This window comes from Pithys albifrons, chromosome 4, assembly GCF_047495875.1.
Source record: "Pithys albifrons albifrons isolate INPA30051 chromosome 4, PitAlb_v1, whole genome shotgun sequence".
Taxonomy (NCBI): Eukaryota; Metazoa; Chordata; class Aves; order Passeriformes; family Thamnophilidae; genus Pithys; species Pithys albifrons.
The window spans coordinates 59,644,915-59,669,792 of NC_092461.1; the positions used below are offsets into that span (position 1 = coordinate 59,644,915).

At 37.0% G+C, this 24,878-nt stretch overlaps 1 long non-coding RNA gene across 1 annotated transcript in view; it reads left to right on the top strand.

Moving 5' to 3' along the window:
* Window positions 1-24,140, top strand: part of LOC139671466 (uncharacterized) — a 69,373-nt gene extending 45,233 nt beyond the window's left edge. Inside the window, exons 5-6 of the long non-coding RNA XR_011697729.1 lie at window positions 4,627-4,734; window positions 24,063-24,140. This is a non-coding gene — a long non-coding RNA (uncharacterized lncRNA). The remainder of the gene's footprint in view (window positions 1-4,626; window positions 4,735-24,062) is intronic.
* Window positions 24,141-24,878: the final 738 nt, after the last annotated feature.

Here is a 24,878-nt window from a genome sequence, read left to right on the forward strand (position 1 = left end):
GACTTTGTCACTTCACCAGAGCCAACTTGGATCCTGCAACCAATGGAAAGTCATCAGAAACACAGACTTCCAATTTATGGTGATGAACTTTCTGTTAGAAGGTAGGAGCTGGTTACTAACAGCACCAGCTGCTGAGATAAAAGCAGTGAGTAACAGAGGCACAAACAGAGGAAAGGTGAGATAAATTAAAATTTTATAATTTAAAATCCTTATTTTCTATAGGAACAAAAATTCCAAAACAGACTAGTGCAAATAATTTCTGAGGACACAAAATTATCATTAGTGGACCTTTACAACTGCTCATAGACCTTAAAATGATTGCATTGTAATGATACACCTATTTCCATTAGAACGTATTCCCTCAAAGAGCTGGAAATAGATGTGGACTTGTGCTGTACTGATGACTAAAACCCAACAGTTTCTATATTGGGCTTTGTCAAAATGATGCCCCTTAGAAACCTTAAAGAGCTTGATAGAGTGATTGAAAGACATCCTAGCAAACTGATGAAGTTATTTACTGATTTTTCGTCCAGCCCAGACTTGCCTGAAGGACAGCACTGATGTGCTCAAATGGACCAGCAACTATACTCCTAAATACTCCTTTAACTTTCTTCTAGTTACTTAAGATTGTATATTTGTACTGTAGGACCAGTGCAAAGAATGATAAACCCTTTAAAAATTCGTACAACTTAGCTTTCATCAGATTAAGGTACCTTAGCAACTAGAGTAATACTTTATCTATTTTCAGTGGGATTTGGTTCTCTTTATGGCACCCTTGAACTGACCCTGATAGCTGGTGTTTCTATCTTTTATCAGCCCTGAGTCTGAATCTTCAGGTTATTGAGCTGTGAGACCCTGCAATATTCACATGTGTACCTAAACTTCCTTATCCTTACCACCCAATTTGGGTGTTTATTAAAGTGCCAGGAAAGGTGCATCTAGGTCCTATCTGCTGTATTATGACATCAATCCAATAGGAGACTCGTGGTCAAAATCTGATCTTGTTAGCTTTATTTTCAGAATGAATTTATGATAACTAAGTGAAATTTATAGCCTACATGCTGACATGGCATCCTTTTTTCCCCCTTTCCCCCTCCCTCCAGCCCTCTTCCCCGAGATCTTCTTCAAAATGCACACAGGATTCCCCATCCTTACATATTCACTATCTGGGATCCTTCCATATAAATGACTCATCATAGAGAGGAGTGGCATTTTTGCCCTTTGTGGCATACACCTTCAGTGGAGTAGCTATGGATCTAAATAAAAGACAGCATGTTTCCAAGCACTTTTTTTTCTCTCAGGGCTTACGTGCTGAAACAGAAACCCAACTCCACATGGTGATCATATTTGCTACCTCAGGGACTAATTTTCTTTTACCTCCTTTCCTGTATTCCAAAGCTTCATTGCCATTATCCTCTTGCTCCCCATGCACTAACAAAAAGATTTTAATGTATTCATTATGCAAAATCTTGTCTTTTGTGACCTTTGCCAAGAGTGCCCCCAAAGGAGTGGCCAGGCTTAATAAGCTCACAAATAAACTACGATGTCAGCCAAGGGCACTACTGGCCAATTGAGCCTGCACCATTGCCCTCTCCCCAAGCCCCCACTTCACACCTGAGATACCACAAGGTGGGATCGTGGGGGTGTTGTCTGCCCTGGAAAACTGTTAATCCTTTCCAGCAGCTCCCAGCTAGGCAAACAATGCCCTTTGTGAAGGCTGGAACAATCACACAGGCAACATTGCCGTTTGCTGCTTCTGAGATAGACTATGCCTTGCTTTAAGTTCCTCTCTCTCCTCTCTCCTTGGCTGCATTGTTTAATGCTTTCATTCTTCTTATTTCATTTACGTTATGTCCTGTAAAGCTTTGTCATGAGCAAGCCAGCTGGGCCATTGGAGGAAAGGCACTCTCTCATCAGATCCTAGTGTTAGTCCATTTTCCTCCTGTCCAGAGTTATTGTCTGGGTTCTGTGGGGAAAACATCCGCTTCCCCATTCAGCTGTTGATGCTGTGGCAGATTACAACAGTTTCTGTCTGTTAAGCAGCCAGGCAAAGAAAAGAGTAAGTGGGATATAGCAACCTCTTCATTTTATATATAAAAGATGCAGATAATATATATAATAACAGATTATAATAGCTAGTAAAACAATCTGAATTTATTGGGGAAGAATATAAACTTTCAAAACTTTAAAAGCAATGATGCTCATAAAAAATAGATATTACAAATGTTAATGCAAATTATTAGTAAATCTGACCCCTCTGCCCCACTATGACACACATTTAAAATTTATTATGGAACACATTCAGGGGAATAGCTTTAGGGAATTCATTGCTCGTCTTTCTCTTTCTTCCTCCATCTCACACACAAGCAGTCTCCAGACAGCTTCTCTGAATTCTTCAGAAATACTGCCACTCTGACCTCTGTACCATAGATCCATTGACTTACTTCATTTGACTGTCTGGAGTGACAGCTAAGGCACTAGTACAACATGTTCTCACAACTTCCATGGCAGGGTACGCATCCTCTTTGCCGTTCATCTCTATATTATGATGCAGAATATCAGAACACAGATTGCTCAAGTAAAATATTTTTGAACTTCTGATGGTTTAGTACATGTAGTTCAAAGAAAACGCATAAGCAAACCATTGGCTGTGAGTTCTGTTTCTGAGATCATGTCAAATAGGTATTGAACAGCCATTAGCTGCAATGGGACTTAAATAGACAATATTTTTTCACCAACAGGTTTTTTGGTTTTAATGTGTTTGGGTTGTTTTTATTATTTGGCCAAAATATCAAGTCTGTTCCACGATTTATCTGAAAACTTGTCTGCTTTGGATTTGTCTCAATTTAGAGAGAGGAAAAAAAACCAAACTCAAACCAACTAAACAAACAAAACATCTTGAAATGATGACACTGCTTATTTTGTCAGAAATCAGCTAGTAAAATTGAGGCCATCATTTTCATAGACGCTGAAAATTCAGATGCTGTTGTGAGTACTCAGCCCTGTGTAAACCTAGTTCTTGATGTTAAAACTCACTTGATAACAATCTCATGCAACTCTTCCTTATGTCATAACACCAAAACACCTTCTCCAACATTTTAATGAAAGAAGAGCCCAAACAACACCTTAAAACTTTTCCTCATTTTAGCAGGACTTTTACCAGGTTCTATTTTCAAACTTCAAGAAATGTACATTCATTAGTAGGACAGGGTAAGGCAATATCAGAACACATTTACCATATGCAGAACTGAAGTAGAGCCATTTATCCTTTTAATGTGTACTTCTGACACTTGCGCTGGACACAGTAGGTCAAAATTATCTGTCCAGAAGCTCAGTAAGAAAAAAAGCACCTTTCTTTGGCATTTCTGGAAAAGGCCTCCAAATGCCTTATTAAAATGAAATGAAAGCAAGATAGAAAGGCTAGAATGTTCATCAAGATCTGGAAAGAGAAAAAAAAAGGCAAGGAAAACAAAAGGCACTTGTCAATAAATACAATAAACACCCATTCTGTATTACTACAGTTACTAAGTGCTAACAATGAGCCTCTGGCAGCAGTGAGGTGTGCAGACAAAAGGCCCTTGAGAAGTTGTACTGCTGCATGCTACATAATAGTTCAAATCTGTGAGTGTTTTTCAAGGTTAGTCACAAATAAAGCAAAATTTCTTTATTAAGGTTCCAAATTACTCATCTTCTCCTACATTTCAGTCCATTGTCAGGCTCTGAGTACTGTAACTGACCTTTGATAAACAGTCATTTCACCACAGTGATGAGACTACATAAAAACTAGTCTGCACAATATAATGCAGATTAACTGAGGGACATTCCATCTCTTCTTAAAAATAAGCCAGAATGACACCAGAGAATTTGCTCATAATTTAGCTTGTTGCATGTGCACATATTCTTTGTGCATGAAATTTCTTTCCAATGAGATAATTTAAACAATGAAGAAATGAGATACATCTATCAAGCAATTCTATATTTCTTTCAAAGGAGAGTCTTGTTAATGCTTTGTCACAGGTGTGAAAGAACTGAGGATTCAGTATTCATATGCTTCACTGTGTAATGAGGCTGAGCACCAATGTTTAAAATACAGGAAAAAAAATCCTGCAAATGTGAACTTGTTACAGGTTGTGTCACGAATAAGCTTCACCCTTCTGAGTGAAGCCGGTGAGTGAGCTGGCACTGTAAAGCTTGCATAGTTATCCAAGGATAAAACCAGTATCTGTTTGTATCAAGAAATCTTTCATCAATAGTTTATATAACCTCAGGGATCATTAAAAATATTTGTAAGATACAAATACAAATAGCATATTTTGTGACATGAAAGATCAAAGAGTGCTGGTGTCATGTTGAAGGTAGTCTGAAATATTGATGAGAGATCCCACTGAATTAATTAAGGTATAAAGTTTAATGAGCAAAGCTGTGTTAACAGTGTGGCATTGTTTAGTATTTATATGGAAAATTATCAATATTGATTTGCAAATGTATTTTAGCACACTAGTAAGAAAATAAAAGGAATAAGATGAAAATATTGCCAGGAGAAGTAGCACTAACACTTTGTTGTGTTGCACTATCCAGTTTCTGTCATTATAGATGCTCCCAATTTATCCTGTTCTCATTTTACAGGAAGAAAAAAAGTCATAAAAGGCACTAGAGATGAAACGATCAGTATTACTGTCAAGGCATTTTGAATGGGAATGCAGAGTCCTTGGGCCAGAGCTCCATCAGTTCAAGGTAATCTTTAATCCAGCTTTGTTTCTCCACCGTGTGTTCTCAATTTGTGTCTTGATGCCCATTTGCAATGAAGCCTCTAAATTACAGCACAAAAGGCAGTTGTCTTTTCAGAGGAGAAGCTGTAAAATTGACCTAGAATAATACCATGCATTATTACTGAAATGACAAAATCCCAAAGTCTGTGAAAATAAAATCTGTGCTTGAGGACACAGATAATTGATTCACCTAAACAAATTACTATAGTCTGTAAATATCAGCGTAAAAGGGTAAAGTACTGCAGGAAACAAATTTTTGAATTCTACTTTGAATTTCAGAACTCTTAGATTGCACTTGATGAAGAGAAAAAACATTTTTAAGATCTAAGTTATATTTGGAATTTCTGAGCATTTGCAACACCCAATAGTTTCAATGGAATCTGGTGGTGCTCAGAACCACTGGAAAATCCATTCATATACAATATCTATTATTGATATTGATATTAATATATTAGTTATATTATCTCTATGAATAGTTACCAGTATTTCTGACTGTAGGATTGTTGTATCAGAAAATAATTTATTACAAAGACAGAATAAAAGTACAACTCTTCTGCCAATGTGCTAAGTAGAATTCTCTGGTGTGAGCTTGAAAAAATATGGGCAGTAAAATAAAATCAAATAAATAAAATAAAAATACAGCATAATTAGAGAGCATTAGTGGTATCATCCTGTCATCGGGGGTTTTTTCTACTGATTTCAGTGAGACTGAGCCCTAAAACAAAGTGTGTATTCATTCAACCTTTGCACTTTTTCTTACTTGGGATAACAGAATAAATAAGTGACATGAAAGAAAATACCATGGAAAATAAAAATATCATGGAAAATAAAAATATCACTTCAGTTTCATTATACCATATTAGGAAAATCGAGTAACTAACTTGTGGGTTGTGAGTGTAATTCATGTGCAGTTCATTTCTGAAGCTGCTTCCTCTCCTAAGAATAGGCCCAAAAAACCATTCGTAGCAATGGCAATTTCTGAGGCACACAGCACAGTATTTTAGTCAGTCAAATTTATGCAGTTTAACAGATTCCTTGATTCTTGTTCTGCTTTTTCATTAAGCCCTTTAAACTGGACTTCTTGTCAATAAATAAAACTATTGACGTTAAAAGGTCACATCTCTGACCTTTCACATGTTTCTCCTGCACTGTATCTATATACACTGTATACTTTACCTTGAGAAGAGATTCTTTTATTTAAGAGAGCTTAAACTGTTCAAATTTGTAATGCACTGGGGATTTTGGAATATCTAGAGGGCTTAGTGGATAAAGAACTGACCTTTCATCTCTGAACCCAGTCCCCATCCAACCTAAGATAAGTGGAAGAGTTTTGTGTCAGCTGCCCATGTGATGAAACTAGCTTTCCCTTGTATCATTCAACACAATTTGGCATGACTGGCAGTGTTTTCCTCTCAAGAGAAGGACATTGAATATGGAAAATGAATTGCTTCTGTCTCTTGAGAGGGTGGTCCTCCAGGTTAGGCTTTGAAGTTATAAATGGGAAGTGCTGGAAAGCTCGTATTATTGTTGGTTTCAAGCTCCACATCAAATGTGTGGATAAACAATGGGTCACAGTTTTAAATCAATGATAGAAGATAATTTACAAACACAAATATGTAACCACTTATGCAACTTTTCCTCACTCAAATGGAAACTACGCAAAGTAGTTCAAAGTTGATACAAGGTCTACACTTGCTCCTATGAATAGCAAATTTTGACACTTATCCCAAGAGATTATGTTTATGTATTTTTCCCCCAGGGGAAAAAACCCACAAACTTCTCCAGACTTCCAAAGAATTGCAACTCCCTTATTTCCCTCTACATAAGCCTCCACTTCCCAGCAGCTGATGCCCCAGTGGGTGGCTGGGGGGAGCCTGCACTAGAGACGCCTCCAAGCAAGGGGCTCTAAGGGACTGCACTCCCCAAAGCTGCAGAGCTACTCTTTTTTCACAAGCTGAGTGTCACAGCAGGGAGCACTCATCTGTGAGTAGAGCATTAGACCCAGTAATCAAAGACAGGTCCCTTGCATGGCACAGTAGTGCCCAAACCACAGTGCTGAGTCTCTGTTTTCTGCTGGATATGGTGCTTTCCCGCTGGGAATAATTTTTTAAAATGAAGTTTTGATTTGTTTTGATTAGAATTATGTACCGAGTCTTTGTGACAAACTTTAAAAAGAAACGAACAACCTGAAATGTGAATTCAGTTAATTTTGTTACTGAAACTCGGAACCTGCAATCATTTAACATGCACCCAGTAATTAACTGGATTTTTTCTCTCTAGTGAATGTATTAATTATCTGTAATATAACATAATGCTCCCTCTTCTCTTGCAGTCTTTGGAACTAAGTTTGTTTCATCTGATACTTTTTATGACTTTAGTAATGTAAAACCATTTTTTAAAATAGCAGTAAAAAACTGCTCTGCAAGAATTTCTGGTTACAAGATATTTTCATAGAAAAGAAAACCTGCCTCAGTAGCATTCATTGATTAAATTTTATATTTATCATAAGTAAATCACATAGGTGGAATTATTTAGAAATGCTGTAAATTGCAATTTGAAACCATGTTCCCCTATTCCATGTCTCACAGCTCTGATCTCATCTTTATAAATCAAGAGAATAAATTTCCTCTAAAGATAGTGACATCTTTGGAATGTTAATTGTACAAAAATTTCAAAAGGTAGAATTATTTCTTAGGTGAACTAGCAAAGAACAGATTGACTCAGTCCATTTTGCACCTTTGTGCTGGAGAATGGCTGGGTTTAAATTACAGCAGCTTCAGTCTTTGCTTTTCAATCCCTTAATCCTTAAAGAGCAGAGGTTTCGGTTCAAGACAACTTCACACAGAACATAAGAAAAGGTTCTGTGAGCCTACCTCAAGTATGATGATCATTTTTTCAGATGTAATCTTTCACTTGCATCCCAGAGCAAAAAAATGTCTGAGGAAAACCAGTGTCAAATAATTAACGCATTTTCAGTGAAGGGCTCCTTTCCATGATGGTTTAATACATGTGCATGAAAAGCAATAAATGCTTTCATGTGAGCCACTTGCAGATATTCATACCTATGGTTTTCATCACTGTTTTACTGGTATTCCCTCGTATTAGACAGCCTTTGTGATATGCCTGAGCTCAAATGGAAAAGGAAGCTAGCCTGGGAGGTTTTACATCTGGTAGCCAACACCATTATTAAACAAGCTACGTCAGTTTTTGAAAAAGCTACATAGGTCGAATCAGGGCAATTACATTCTGATCTAAGTCACATATATTTGTCGATTATTTCCAGGTGTTCTTGAGGCAACATATTTTCCTTATCTGTAATTAATATTTTGATTATTAATAGGGCTGAAGTGAAATGTCAGGGGCCTCTCTACTTGGCTTGATTTCATAAAAAATGCAGTCGTGACAGTAATCACTTGACCATGCTTAGGTTTTAAAGTATTTTGCTATTTTGTTTTACAGCTGTTATTTAAAGTATAGTTTGCAGGTAACCATGTGCATTACATTGCTGTATGTGTCTCTCTGCATTAATATGTACATAGGTATACATTTCAGAGGACAGAAAAAACTCAGAAATTAAAAATAACAACACAGTAAGAGAACAATTATGGTAACAATAATGAAAACCTTTATTTAAATTCCTACTTACAATTCTGAGTCAGTTGATATTTCTTAACTTACACCTGGGCATTCTGAAAACTGTATAATTATTCACTGTATGAATAAGTATTCTTTGTTAAAACAAAACATTCAGACTAACATCAAAGGTCCAGAAACCATTGTGCCTGGCACAAACAAATAATAAAAAATGTTAAAAAAAGAAAGAGGCAAAATGCCTGATTTTGAAAAGCACAAAGGCAGACATTTACGGAGAAACCAAAGTGACAAGTAGAGTTTTTTTGGTGACTGTTTTGTCTGAATTATAGGCGATGCCATATAACATTAGATTCATAATTTTAGGTCAACATTTTCTTTACCTTTCATAAATTTATGCTAAGAAGTGCCGACATCTCAGAATTAGAGAACTCCATCCACAGTCTCTTCTCTTTCAGCTGCTAAAGCAATGCATGACACCTTCTGAAGAATGCAAAATGTATGCAGCAACACAGAGTTAAAAATTTTATTTTTGATCTTCAAACATTGTTTGACCTTAATCAATGTCTTCCAACAAGCTTAATATGACATAGCCCTGAAACAAAAACACAGAGCTCTCGGGTCCAGCTCTGGAATGAAAAAGCTGTGATTATTAGTCCTCTGTGTGATCTTTTCAGATTGCACTGATGAGATGAAGTTTAATCTCGTTTCTCTCCTCTCCAGTACCACAAACCACAGACAGTTTAAGGCAGCCTGGAAATCTCTTACATCTGGAAGAGCAATAATTCATGGGATTTCACTTGACAGCCATGACAGGCAGCAGGGCAGCCAGAAACAACTGTCTCTTATGTTGTGCTATTTGCAAAAAGTCAAAGAGGAGGAGCAGGCACAGGACCACATCCTTCTTTAGCATATGTTAGAGGAGGAAACCCTTTTATTTTCTGCCAGATGCTCCATGAATAGGTCCTAAATATTACATAGACAGTAGCTATCACTTCCAAACAAAATTCCTTGGTGTCTGCTAAGCTGCAAAGCATATGAAGGCCTATTGTCTGGCAAAGGGTCATGGTTAAATTTGCACACATTTTTTTTTCTAGATATTTCAGGTTCTACATTATGATTTATAGGCATTTGCACACCCTGCTGTGCATGAATATGATACCATCTTCTGGGCAGGATTATTTCATGAAATGTATATGGGATTTAGCTACAGTAACTTTTACTGGGCAGCTTAGAATGGCCGGCAAAGTACTAGAATTTACTGCAGCACAGCTTGTGCTGTCAGGCTCATGGCTGGTGTTTATGATTTCTGCAGAAGCAGAAATAAACAACTTCTCCTTAATGGCTCTCTTTATGTGTAGGCAGCAGTAGCTCTATCTGGTCTCACAACAGTAGCTGGTGCAGCGGTCTGTCCCATTTCATGTGGAACCAATGTCTGAAAATTTGCATTTCTGCTTTTCTGAGTTTTCAGTGAAAGCAACCAAGAATGAATAAATCAACTGCAAATGTCTGAATGAGTAGCATTCCATTCTACTGCTTTTCTATGCTATAAATACATCTGGTTGAAATGGCCAGGTTTTAGAGTAAGAACAAAATTATCAGATTTAATCTTAGTTTGTCTTAGAGTCTATACCCACACCATAAATACTCTGATATCAACTGAGGCTTACTTAAATTACTGTCTTAAGGAAGGAGGCCTGTTTTCTGAGTGTCTGTGGTCAAGTAGCTTAATCAACATTTTTGTAGGCATTTACATACGTATTTAAGTAAAGGCTAAACAGTGGATAAGTTACACCAGCCAGCAAACAGATGAATTAAATATCAATTTACATCACTTATATCTCCATACATATAAAAACCAAAATAGCCAGAATGTAATCATCTAAGCAAAGGTTTTTTTGATGTAACAACTGTTTTTAAAGTTCAAAAGAATGTCGACACACACTGTATATACAAGCAGGCAGAAAATACTTTTTTTAAAAGAAATGAGACAACTGCTCTATGCCAAAGAAAAACAATTCCTTTGCCAAACTACACATTGTTAACTTAAAATGTGTTCCATGTGGAAGTAGGGAGATTGATCTGATGGAAAGACTAGTGATTTAAAGTCAGCTGGCTCTGAGCCTGTCAACTGCACATTCTGGCTTCCAGTTTTACAGCTAGAATTGGAAATATTTAGTTTATTTTTTTTTCCTTAGCAAGGGGGAGGATATAATTCTTTTTTTTTTTCTAGTGATGTCATGAATTTACCAATAAACTTGCATATGTAATCATCCAGACTTTAAACAAAGAGAATATAATTTTGAATCACACATACAAATCTCATTCTGTGTTTTAATGACTTTGTTTTATACTGGACTTATTTTCCAAAGTGAATTTTTCCCACCACTTTTGCATACTCACCACAGTTTTTCTAGGAAGAAATTGTATTATCCTACCTTTTCAGTATGGAAAAAGTATAAGGACAAGTTTATATTCAGAGAGAAGTAAAATATCTTACTGTATTTCACCTTTCGTTCTGTTAGTATTACTTGTGTTGATCAAGCCTTTAATTTTGACCCTCTCTCTTGCACATAAGGTATACAGTACTCTTTCTACATGTGGCCTAAAGGATATTGTAAGCACAAAATGTTCAGATAGACATGAAGGAAACAGCTACACTACTACACCTGGTACTCTCTTAAAAAGAAATTATCACCCCATGGTATTTTCTGTAGGATTCTCAAAACTTCTGTTGTTATTCACATTAAACTTATATCTATCATCCTGTTTTAGTACTTATTTTCCAGCATATGCTGCATGGTAATTATGAATACAGAAGGTTCTATTCATTGTGGAGTTTTTTGAACATTCTTTAGATATACTGAGCATTATGAGGCTGAATTTTGATTACTGTACTAGATTTCTGCACACACAAACCACACTTTGAGCACATTTACTCCTCTTTTTAGTTTTAAAATATTCCTGAAACATCTAACAAGTCTGTAGTTACTTAAATATCAGAATTTCAGACACAATTCATCCAGAGCTGTTTACTGCAAATATGACTCTGGAAGGCCTCTTTTTTTTCTTTTTCTTTTTGCTAGAATACCCAGGTTTTATTTATGATTTTGGATTTTATTTCACAGCATTCCAGTTTAGTTTAGCACGATGTATTTAATAACCATGTCTACTGTCTTAATTACCCGATAAAGCAGGGCTCCATTGGCATTTGACCCTCCACAGCATTCCAGAGAAACTGCAGGACCATGATAATTACCAACTGCCTGTGAGAAAATTAAACAAAAAAGGCCTAACTTTTAAACCACCATTTTAAACGACCTATTACATCTCAGGAATAAATCATTGATGAAATAGCCTGCTTAACAGGAAAATAGCTATTCCATAGCAAAGAATTTCCCCTTGCATGATCATGAAGAGAATATTAAGTATTCTTCAGCTCAAAAGGTTAGGTTTTATGTCTGTCCAATGCCTTTTAATGACACATTTTTGTGTAATTTTACTGTATTCAAAGGCTTTTCCTATGTAGGTTGTAGACTATGACTATTTTGTCAGTCTTAAATATTTTACTAGTCAAAGAATAGAAAATCTATTTAAACATGCACCAAGAAAATTAAACATGTACCAAGAAAATACATGTTTATAAATCTTTCTCCATTAAAAGAACCTGCATTAATGTAGCTTGATTTCCTTTGATTAACATAGTCATTTGCTATATATTTTTCAAAAAAGTGCTCATCAATTTAAACTCATAATTGTACACTCAATTGAAAATGCAGTTTAAAAAAGCTAATAAATTTTGAAAATCTAAATCATGGTTTGATTTATTTCATCACACTCTCCTTATTCTGTATCTAATGGCAATTACTGTACTTATTTCTATTACCATCCTATGCTCCATTTCTTTTTGCTATACTTAACATGAATGCTCCTTTAGCTATCTTTTTCTAAATGTCAGTTTGCATTTTTTCTAAATAATTAATCTGGGCTGAACAGTGACCCTCATCTGCAGATCAGATCAGGTCAGCACTCCACATAGTGTAAAGTTAGGAATATACTCATTAAAATAATTTTTAAAATTATACCATTAATAATATTATTTTTTCACTTTTATATGTTAGATACAGGATAGAAATCAAGGGAACATGCATTGCTTTTAAAATTTTTTCCAGAACATTTTCTAACCATTTCACTTGAAAGCATCTCTGTTTTCAACAGAAGCAACTAGAAACCTAATGAACAAAGAGTTTATGGAAGAGCCAAGCCACAAATGAAACTTGAATAGTTTGAAAATAATTCTGTGTTCAATCAGAAATAGCACAACCCTTCTACTTTGTGCCTTATGACTCAAAAAAAGCGCCTTGTGACACCTATCAGCATGGTTTAAGGCCTCTGGCCACAACTTTTATTTAAATTCCAGTGTAATTTATAATCCAAAACAGAGATTAAAATGCATAGCAGGCAACTGAATCCTAGTAGTATATTACAAACTTCTGGGTTTGACGATCCCGGGGCAGTTGTTCCCAGCCCAAATTTGACACTGCTATACTATTGTTCCCATACTACTGTCTACTGAAGTACCACCTGTGTAATCACTTAGACTAGAGCCAGAGTTACTATTGCAGCCTGGGAATTTCTGGAATCACATGTAGTTTAAAATCATAAGAAAATAAGAACAGCCATAATGATTCAAACCAAAGGTCTGGTCTCATATTGTGTCTCTGACAACGTCCTGTAGCAGATGTCGGGGAGGAGGATGAGAACCAGGCAAGCGTGTAATGCTGTTTCTCATATTGATCTGGGCATTAGCTGAAATTCAGACTTCTTGAATGAGATTTTTTTTCTTGCATTTATGTTTTTTCTCAATTAGCTGGAACACATGGTATTTTTAAACTTCCACAGTGTATAGTTATGACCTCCACATCTTAGCTATATGTTCTATAAACCTTTTGTTTATTTTGAACTTTCTGACTGCTTCTTTCTTCTGGTAGCCCACATTCTTGTACAGAAAAGTACAGGGATCAGTGCTCTCTATGTGCATTCTCCAGGGTGATTAGAGATTTTGTGGATTCTTATCAGTTGCTTTCTTTAACTTTTCTTTGTTATTTCATTATGTCATTATTTCATTTTGTTTATTTTATTTTGCAAACTCTTTATCTGCCCCATAATGCAGTGTTTTGATCTGTTGAATAATTTTTAATGTCTAGAAGCAATTCCACAGTTTTGATCATTTTTATTGCTCTTCTCTGTCCTTTTTTTTGCAGTTATATGGTATGTTTTTTGGATAGAAGAAGTAGAAATGCCTACTTTGTTGAGAAAAGTTTCATTCAGTAATTAATTATATGATATATTATACTGTGCTACAGGAATGTGTGCAAGAATACAAAAACATAGTAATTTTGATTTCTCTGACACTGAAACTTAATGTGGTAGATTCAATCCCTAGAAGATCCTAACAGCCACATCACTGAAGTATTTACAAAGTACTGAGTAGCTTAGTCTTTTTGGAGCCTAATTCTCTTGCAGTAATTAAGTGCCATAAGGCACTTAACTGAGCAACTGGCACACACCAATCACTGTACATTTCTGGTATAAAACCTTGTCACAAAATTCTTCACAGCCAGTGCTTCACTTCCTTACCCAGAGCACCAGTCTGATCTGCAACTCTGCTCCACAAGTATGTGTTTCATTTAAATCCTTATACCGCAGACACTGTTGCACAGAACTCTACCTTTCAGGGACTCATCTCCATCTTTTGAAATCATAAATCATCTGAGATTGCACTAATTCCTTCAACTCAGGTGCTGGAGGAAACAGATTCTTTGGTCAGTTATGGGAGTTAATGACAGTACAGATGTTATTATCTTTCTTACATAGGGAGAAGCACTAAAAATTTTCCTTTAAACTGGGCACTGAAGAGCATGAACTAAATCCACAGCAACTCCCCAGACTGCCACATGAAGAGTTTCAAGAACCAGGAACAAAGCAGAAGGGTTTCATACTCCTTCTGGCTAGATATTGCTTGGAGAACCTAAAGAAAATGGTCTCAAAAAACTACACCTAGTAAGGAAGCAATGCCTCTTTGTTGTTTACTAGATGTTGTTGTAGGCTTTCAAACCTTGGATCCCGTTTCACACCAGATTTCTAATCTCTCTTCTCTCATTAATGTTAGGCTTTTCCTGGCAAACAGAAAACTCCATTTAGCCCTGTCTAAGTGAAAATGATCCCCAGTCCAGTGAGCTAGGTTTCATCTTGTCCTTTCCAAGATTAGCTACTGTCAGATTATTTCGAAGATTAGATAACCCTTCCCAGGAACTGAGGTGAAGCCAATTGGCCTATACTTCTCTAGGTCATCCTTCTTATCCTTGAAGACAGAAGTGACTTCCAGATGTCCCTTTCAGCCTCAGCCATTTTGTGATACCTTGCCAAGCAGATCCCGATGACCTCAGCTTCACCAAAGTAAGCTTTTCCCACACAAGCTGATTTTAGGAAAGATTTGTTACCAGAAAAGAGCAAGAAACACCGAGGAGTAAGAGAGGCAAAGCCTTGATTTCTTTTCCGTAATGACTTGGTGTCAGATACTCAGGGCAGTAATAGTGGGCAGCAATGGTAGCGGCCAAATAAAGAATCCACTTAAATAAATGATGAGTCCTAGAAGTTTAATTTGAATTTTGAATATAAGACAAAAGCAGGCATTTTCAAACTTTTGATTGGATTAACCTGTAAGTTGTTTGAATTCACTGAAAATAAAACTGCAGCAAAATCATCAAATGAAGAAGCAGCATCAAATGGAGAAGAAAAACAAACTGGTATCATCTTTGATAACCTTGTATGAGAAGACTCTTAGAATTCAAAAGTTGCCCTCTTCAAGGTGAAACATGCTCTCTTGATGTTACCAAGTTGCAGTACTACAGCTGTGGAATAAAGTAGAATGGGGTAAATCTATTGCTTAAAACTAAACAACTCAAACAGAAAACCTCAAAAACAAAAACCAAAAGAAAATCCACACCAAATGGATTTAAGAATAGGGAAGAAAAACTGTTATTTTAATTGCAACAATGTGAGATGTTGGTAGAATTGTTTGATGAGTGTCATGAAGGGATCATATATCTCCTCACAATATCTTCATACTCAGAAAAAGTCAGATGATGGTCTTCTACATATGCCAGGGTCTGAGAACTGTATAAGAGTTTAGGGGAGGGAAGAAAAGAAAATGCTTTATGGAGGGCTTGAGGATATGAAAAATGGATAAAGTTTCAGCATATGTAGAGTAAAGACACTGTACAGGGATATAACATATGATAGTGGTGACGGGACCTCTTCAGAAAAAGAAATCAGGAGGGGGATCATCATAAAAGGTGCTAGCTGCTTTTTAAAATAAAAAATATTACATGGAAACGAAAAATTCCTAGAACACTTGTAGGGACTAGCAGCAGTGAGGAAGGGACACCACAACTTCTCAGAGTACTCAGAGAAACACAAATTTCATAAGTAATCAAAACAGTAACATGGGTTTGTGTTGTGGTTTGATGCCAGGTGGCAACTAAAGAGAACCCAGGCAGATGTTTAGCCATCTCCAGGAAAGCAGAGTTCTATCAGGCATAATGGTGGCTTGGGAAGACAAATGCCTTCATTCCCAGTGTCTTGCCCTTTCCATCTTCTTCATCCAGTTTTATATGCCACTCATGATGCCATTTATTCTGTTGCTCAGTTGGGGTCCGCTGTCTGGGCTGCATCCCCTCCCAACTCCAACCATAGCCTGCTCACTGGTGCAGCGGCATGAGAAGCAGAAAAGATCTTGACACTGTGCAAGTCCTGCTTAGCAATAACTAAACACCCTTTAGTTATCAAAATTGTTTCTAGCAGAAATCCAAAACATAGTCCCATACTATCTGCTCTGAAGAAAATTAACTCTATCGCAGGCAAACCCAGGACAAGATATTAAGTAATGTGGTAAATTTGAGTAAAATGTCATAGATCACACTTTGGTCAGTCTAGCTATACTAGTAGGAAAATGATACGGCAAGTGCAGTAATCCTTCAGCTATAGTTGAAGCTAAACGCTACATCAGTTTATTGCTTATCAAGAGTAATTTATGTAAGCCACATACTGCATGGTCATTTACCTGGACTTGAGGCTTACATCTTTCTTCTGTATGATCTGAGGCAAGAACTTGAATACAGGCTTTACTTCTCAAAATTGAATAGCATAATGTTTTCAGTTTTTCTTGCCATAGCCATCCCACTGCCTAATTCATTTTAAATTTGCAGGTAGACAAGAAGGGAGAATTGGAGTCAGAGGCTCTATGACTTTTTACCTAGTCCAGTTAGAAGGGGCACAAGTACTCCTGTGAACATAAATATTTAAGTGGGGTTTTTTTACATTGTTTTCAACTACAAATCTTAAATTAAGCCACTCAAAATCTGTCTGGATGTCAGTCCCTGTGAGTCCTACATGACCACAGCAGCCCCAATTGCCTTCTGCACCAGAAAAGTCTTGTCCTCTGCAGATACATTCAAGTGCTGACTAAGAATGTGTCTTTATGGACAAGCCTTACAGTCCTTTGGCTTCCTTCTTCTGAAAATACAGAAATTTATCTGCCTCATACTGATAATGGTACACTAAAGCCATCTATATGGCTAGCAGCTTTCCAGTGCTTTTTTGACAACTTTGCACTTAGGTCATATGTGCATTGCTACCTGCTGCCCAGTCAGTTAAGTATTTTGGTAAGCAGAGAAATTATTAAAAAGATCTATGACTATTTTACCCCATCAGTCTTTCAAAACAATTCAAAGAAAAAGCTCTGCAGACCATTAGCCAATCTTTAAAAGAAATCTTTCCCTTCTATTGCTTCTCATACAATGCAAGTTAATTTTTATGTTATATTCTGAGAGATCTCTGTTGACCAGATGTTAGCAAGCATGCTATGCTTCCAGAAAGCATATCAGGAAGTAAAAGGGACGAAAAATCTTGTTTTTACATGAATTTACTTGCTGATATAATAAGAACTCTTCTTCAAGGTGTCCGGTCCACTTGCTTGTCCACTAAGAAAAGATTTTCACCAAGACAACATTTGTAATTTTAATTTCATCTTTTGATATTTATGTTAAAGGACTGTCATGACACAAAGATAGACTTAAGTAGAATGAAATTTTTTGTCACAGCTCTGGAACGATCTGTGTCTGAAAGTAGTTTTCAAGCAAACACCATGTAAATAGGACATGCACCTTCTCAGGACTTGAGCCGTGGTTGGTTTTTTACAGGACAGAGTGCTAGGACTTTTGGTTCACAGTGTTGGTGTAACAGCCCTGAAGGAAACCACAACTTTTATTCTTCTGTATGCAGGACAGACTAAAATACTTTGTTGGTGTTCAAGTTACTCTTCTAGTTAGCCTTAAGTGATTCATATCAGCTTCTTTAAAACAAAGTATTATTTATTTGCTCAAAGCTGCATAGCAAGCATAGCAAGAGGATTAAGCAGGAAGAGCTATATGCCCTCACTATTTAACCATATTTATTTTTTATTTTTCTACTGCTGACAAGTTCCACTCAGCTGACATGCTTAATTCATAGGCGAAGGTTATTACCAGCTTTTGTGGAACCAAATGCACGTGTTCTCTTCAACTGCTGGTACCCCTATTATTTTTTCTAGTGGTTTTAATAGATACTGTCCCCTTTGATCCCAGGCTGGAACTAGGAAGACAAAACATTGCTAAGCTTCTCTGATATCTCTTAATAGATAGGTATAGAGAATACAGGCAGAGTTTCCAGGTTCTCTATTGTTTTAACAGGGTTTCTTCGTCATGTGTCTAATAATTTATTTTCTTCAGCATTGTTTGCCTTCTTTAAATATTGCCTAAAACTTTTCTTGAAACTACCCAGCCAGGCAGGATAAGTGCAATGAAATTAACTCCAGGGCCACAGTTGGCATTCATAAAAATAATGCAGATGTCTTATTCCCTTCAGCAACCAATGAGTATTCATATGATTCTCCAGTGGTTCAAGGAGGTAAAGGTGCATTGCTGTTAAAATGGCTTCCATTTACATGAGCAGTTAATTTTTCATAGCACAATGTAACGGGGGAAACAGCAGTGTTGGCTCCAGAGCCTATGGAGCAGCCTATATTATATATGAGCAAAAGAGGGAGGTCTTTGATAAGAGATGATGTAGGGGGGTGGCTTTAATGCTCCAGTTCATTTTCTGTGGGAGTGAGAGGGATGGCCTATTGGAAGTTTCATTTTAGGGAAGTTAACTAATACTGCCCCTTACTGATTCTTCAACCATGCTCAATTAGAGAGACTCCTTTGTCCTGACACCAGTCAGGATTACTACAATTCATCAACTTTACCCTGAAGAGTGCTTTTATACCAGCTAGACCTTTTAGCTCTAGCTGTGAAATGCCTAGTCACAAGGTTGCCAGCAGATAATTTTCCTTGCCCCTGTAAATAGTTGGCCACTATAGGTATGTATCAAAAACTTACTCATAACAGGCAATCTAAATATGTAGCACGTGCTGCATATTTGGAAATTAATTTAAAGTAGTCGTTAGCACATGTATTAAGCTGTACCAGGAGTGTCAAAATACATCAAATAACAAGGGAAGATTTTTTAAAATACATTAACAACTTCAATACAAGGAGTAGTTGAGCTTGTCAGATGAGAAAGCTGCTATACCCTCAAAATAGCTTTACAACAGCTTGGACAAAAGGCTCCAAAGAAACCTCATTGGCTTCTGAGCCAGGAACAAGTAACCACAGACAAAGCAATATATCAGTTGTTGCAGCTGAAAAAAAGCCAGGCTTTGCCAGCACAGCTTGTAAACTCCAGAAGGTCAAATCCCAGTGATTCAAAACATTTGCATACACTGCTATGAAAACCAAATGTTTTCCCTTTAATTCAAATGAACATGAAAATTAAACTAACAATAAAAATTGAAACAAAAATTCTAGCGAGACTGTTGACATGTAGAAAAGAATAAGGCTTCTCTGCAACATTAATGAAAGTGTGAGTCATAGTGGAGAACTATCTCAGTGCAACCATTTGTAAGTAGTGGTGATGTGCTAGACTTTGGTTAGACCAATGAGTATTGTCAAAATTTTAGCTGTCCTTCATGATTACAGTTGAGCAAACTGTTGATCACTAATTATGGCCTGGTGTACAAAAGGCTAGAAGCAATTCAAATAGTTCACAATTAACACTTAGTATGACTGATTTTTGTCCTGTTGAGAAAAACATGTCAATAACATTTTCACAGGTTGAATCAGCTGATAGAGAAATGGCACCTAAAAAATTCTAAATTTTAATATTTTGATTTATCTTAAGAAGTTTAAATAAGAGATATTTTTTTCTATTACCATTTGCTTCACAAATATATCTGATATGAGCCGGAAACCAGAAATAAAAGCACTTTCAGACTAACAGGGGAAAAACCAAGCATAATATGTATGAACTACACTAATTAGACTAACTATAAGTCTGAGAGCAGGAAAAATGATTGTAGCAATTGCATATCCAAGAATGGACTTAATTATATGATGAATTGGAACAAATACTCTTTGGCAGTATGTGCTTAAAGCCCAGAGAGTCAACCATGCCTTGGGTTGCACCAAATGCAGTGTGGCCAAGGGGCTGAAGGAAGTGTTTCTGTCCTACCTGTGCTCATGAGACTCCACCTGGAGTTATGTGTCCATCTCTGGGATCCTCAGCCCAGGAAGGATGTGGACTTTTTGGAGGGAGTCCAGAGGAGGGCCACGAAGATGATTAGAGGGCTGGAGCATCTCTCCTATGAAGAGAAGATGAGAGAGTTGGTGCTGCTTAGCCTGGAGAAAAAAAGGCTCCGAGGAGACACTATGGCAGCCTTACAGTATGTATGTAAAGGGGGGCTAGAAGAAAGCCAGAGTGTGATTTCTGGCAAGAGAATGTAGTGATAGGACAAGGGAGAACAATTTTAAACTGAAAGGGTAGGTTTAGATAACATCCTATGAAGAAATTCTTTACTGTGAGGGTGGTGAGGCACTGGAACAGACTGCCTGAAGAAGTTGTGGATGCCCCATCTGTGGAAGTGTTCAAGGCCATGATCATAATATTCTCTGTGTCTTAGACATATTTGAAACATCAGTAGACAAATGAGTGGGGGTTTGGTGGATTTTGGTACACAAAAACAGTCCCTCTATTTCTTGGAAATGTTAGGAGAAATGATAGAGGTCTCATTTTTCATCTCTATTTCAAATTTTGTCTGGAACCAGAATATCTACAACCAGCTTAAGCAAAAAAAATGAAGAATGTACCTCACTTTTTAAGATTTTCTGTATTTCACTGCAGCTTTCTCCCCTGCCATATTTTTGTCACTATTCATTCAGAGTGGCTTTCCTCTGAGCTGAAGGTGGAGGAAAGTCAGAATTAGGTCAGAGACATAGAGATTCACATATGTATCTGTAGAAAAGTCTTTTTATTTATGAAGTTTGGGACAAATCCAATCTCTGGTGTCCGTGAATCAATTAACCTCCAAATCCTGTATTTCTTAGGCATTCAGGTACTAGTATCTATTGTCTCCTACATACCGCATTAGTAAAAACTACATACAATTCTTATCTGATACTTTGTATGTCTGTTCTAGCTCAAACTCAACAATTTAAAGTCATTAAAGAAAAAAGCTAGACATTCAATATTATCCCATATGACATATGTTTTAGATAGAAAAGTGCTCATTCAATGTGTTTTACTTAATTTACTTTAATAACAAACTGAGGTCCTAGGAAAAACCAGAATTTTACACATAGTGCTCTGGAAACATGAATGTTTCTAATGTACTAGATGTGATTTCTGAACTGAAGAGTATTTTCTGAGTGCCTTTATTGTGTCTGCCTTCTCAGCAATCATAGAAGCTCACACCTATCATTTCCTTTGTTCAGTGAGAGGCAGATTTCTTGCAAGGAGAAAAAAAATAAAGGAAAAAGACTGGAAATATTTACTGTGATGCAATGGGAAAAAAGATGCAGTCAAAATACTTCTGGCTTTAAATTTTAGAGATTTAGGTATAAATTTGTAGTTATAGTGTATATACATCCATATGAACTACACTGGTGAGATTAATATTTTATATATTTAAGTTATCCATTATGTTAAAATAATTGTATAATATAATCCATTCTATGTTATTTTTCATTTCAAACTCTATGTACTTTTAAATGAATAGATTGATGAAGTATTTGAGATGATAGCAAAATTCTCTTCTGTGTTTTCATTTACACTTATCCATTTCTGCAGTTATTCAAAATAATCATCTTAAACAGAATATATATTAGTTGTTTCTCAGACCCTTTTAGTTAAGTTTGTAGTGTATTACTGATTTTTTTAAATCCCATTTTCTTTGGAATCATCCACATTGTTTAACATGCCCTATCAAACTGGATGTATGAAAGAGACATTTATATTTTTCAAAAGAGACATTCAATTAGAAAATTAGACTTAAAGATTTTATCCTCACTGAAAATTTCGTAATGAACTGGCATTAGGGAAAAATGCTTACTGCATTTTTATTCTTCTAATACATTTGCCCACATTTGGGATAGTCAGTTGCATTTCTTTGTTGTACTTGTTGCACAGTGATGCCGTTCTCAGGTGTCACAGTGAAGTGAGGTGGGTGACTTACATGCTGACATGATCTTCCTCAGCCCCAAGTTCACATTACAGCAGATAAGGTATACTAGTCTACAAATATGAAACAAAGAGGAGTTTTAACTTCCTGAAGCATTTTCAGTGGCATTGAATAGCACCCTGGGAATTCTCAACTGACTTCTTCACTTTCCAGATGAGTGTATACTCGCCTTCTTCCCACATGTAGTTTACTCATTTGGCTAGGTGATGCACGCTATTGAAAAGACATTACCTTTGGCCACTGGTTGCACTAGGGATGCTGCCCACCCTGGGATTTCAGGTCTGCTGCCTCTTAATTTTTTAGCACTAGAGATGAAGATTGTTTTAGTCTTCCTAAATCTCTGCAGCGTGAAAGGGTGAGGCAAACTAAAGTACTACAGTGATTATGACTCCAGGAGTTTCTTCAGAATCATATTAAAATAACTCAGCAATACAATATTCTTAAAAAATTCAAGGATTGACTTCATTTTACAGCTTACATAACTGCTGCTTAAAAGATGAAGGAAAGTTAAGTGCCAAATTATTTATGCAAAAGTATACCCAATAATAGTAATTATGTAAAGATATGATCTTATGGAACACCCGTATTTATGCTTTAACAAGTTTTATAAAGAATTCTATAAAATGGGGGCACATCCATGCTGATTTTTTCCCTAAAATCTTTCAGTATTTTAGGAAATAATCCACCACTGTTGGTTAGGTGTCAGTTCCAGCTGCTAAATATGTCTTTTTAAGTACTAAATATTTCCAGGTCATTCTTAAAGAATACAGTTCTCCAGGTTCCACAAGTACATGCTACATGCGTAGAATAAGCCTGCCACAGCTGACTACAAATCAGTCCTAAATTTATTCTTTCTCAGAATTTTTTTCAGCTTAAATCTCTACTGTGACACAGGTGAAAAACCACAACTACCGCCATTAAAACCCTAATTTAAAAAAAATATAATGAATTGAGAACTTTTTCTCACACATTCCCCCCTCTTTTCAGTTCCTCATGATCATCTCTTCTTTATGAAAAAAGCTAATGTTACCATTGAGGTGAAGTGGATCCGTTCTGAGATGTGATAAACCTGTGTGCTGCTGTGTGAATTGATAGAGTTCAGCCCTGTGAAACTTTAAGAGATGCACCGAGGTTGGAATGAGATCATGTACCTGAAATTGTCTATCTCAAAATTCAATTGCTGCAAAGAACAGGTGAAAATCTTCATGAATACTTGCTTCAGGAAAAGGAATATGGTGAGCATGACTGAAAGAGCAGCCATGGCTTTTCAATGAGACATACAGATCCACTACAATTTGCAGGAACAGCCCCTGATAGTAGCAAAAATCCATCCAGATTTAAGTAACTGGACTGCACTAACAACATAATTTTCAACCAAGCAATGGAATTGTCTCACACACTAGGCCGTTGTCTTTCTAGTTTTCTTCTCTGTCCTTTTCAGAATTTGCTGCTGAGCCAGAATCTGGCCCTTCCTTCTTTCCAGCTCACCTGTCATTTTTATAGTTTTGTGATGGACCAGATAACCCACAAGGCAGCTAAACACTGATGTATTATCTCACATGGGTTTTAACGGTGTTAACCACTGCATTCTATTATCTGGTTCAACTCAAAAGGTAAAATGAATCTGCTTCTCTGAACAACATAAACAGGCAGTACTCAGTTATTTGCTAATTGGCATTTGGCAATTGGTATTTTATTAACTTTTATATTGCTCTCATCCTGAAAGCCCACCCCTCTGGGGTCACTTCACTGTTTGCATTGCATGAGGTCCCACTTTGAATTCAGTTGCAAATTTGTGCCACTTGTGTACATACAGGTTTGCATTCCACTTGCTGCTGCTGCTGCTTCTTAAAGCTTTCAGCACACTATGAGCGCAGTTTGAAGGACATGAAGTCAGTGTGTTTTCTGACCCATATAAGGCAAAACTCGATGTTTACAGTATTCTTTTAGGATGAATACTTGGGGTGGAGCTCTAAGTCTCTCTTCTGATGCCAGGAACTATGTTTTATACACTGTTTTGTTTTCACTGCTCTTTTTGTGCTCAGGACCTCACCATGATCTGGATGCATTTACAGAAGAGTTCAAGTCTTCTACTCCTCTGATCCTTACCTCTCAGACTTTCTCTTTTCCTTAGCCATTAGGCAATGAAAATGCTTTGACAGGGTACTTTAAATATATTATTGCTTCTAGGCTTTTTGCTGATTGGAAGGAGTTGTACAATAAAAAGGTGCAGAGATGTTTGTGTGATAAATGGGAATATGTAGACTGGGATGCTTGGCAAGGCTGAAAAAATACTGTTATGTACATTCAAGATGGAAGGGAGGGGAGGGAGACATGAGCTGTTAAAATGAGTGGCAGCCACCTACAAACCTAATCCAAATAAAAGGCCTCAGAGAAGAGCGACATATCCCTCCAGTTTGCACCATCACAGAAGGATCAAACAGAATAGCAGCCCTTGCTCACACTGCATGAGCTTCTGCCACAGACTCCCTCCTCAGTGGGAGCAGGTCCAGGAGGGGACTGGGTCACCTCGCTGTCCCCTCAGCCCTGTGCAGCAGATCTGTCTGGGGGTAGGCAGGAGCAACATGCTGCAACCTCAAAGGCTGGAGCAGCCAATGCACTTCTTCAAGGCTGCCACAGAGCTCCAGGAGACTCTGTGCCTGCCTGAGGCACCATGCCTCCTGGAGCTCCTGCTGAGCGGTGCGGCTCTGCATCCCAATGCATGCCGGCGAATACGATATTCGACCCAGCCCTGAGTCGAGGGAAGGAGGCTGGTTGCCACATTATTATGCATCCTCTTTAAGACTCCAGGGGAGGCACTGCGTTCAGTTGTACTTCTACTGGATGAAAACTGAAAATAT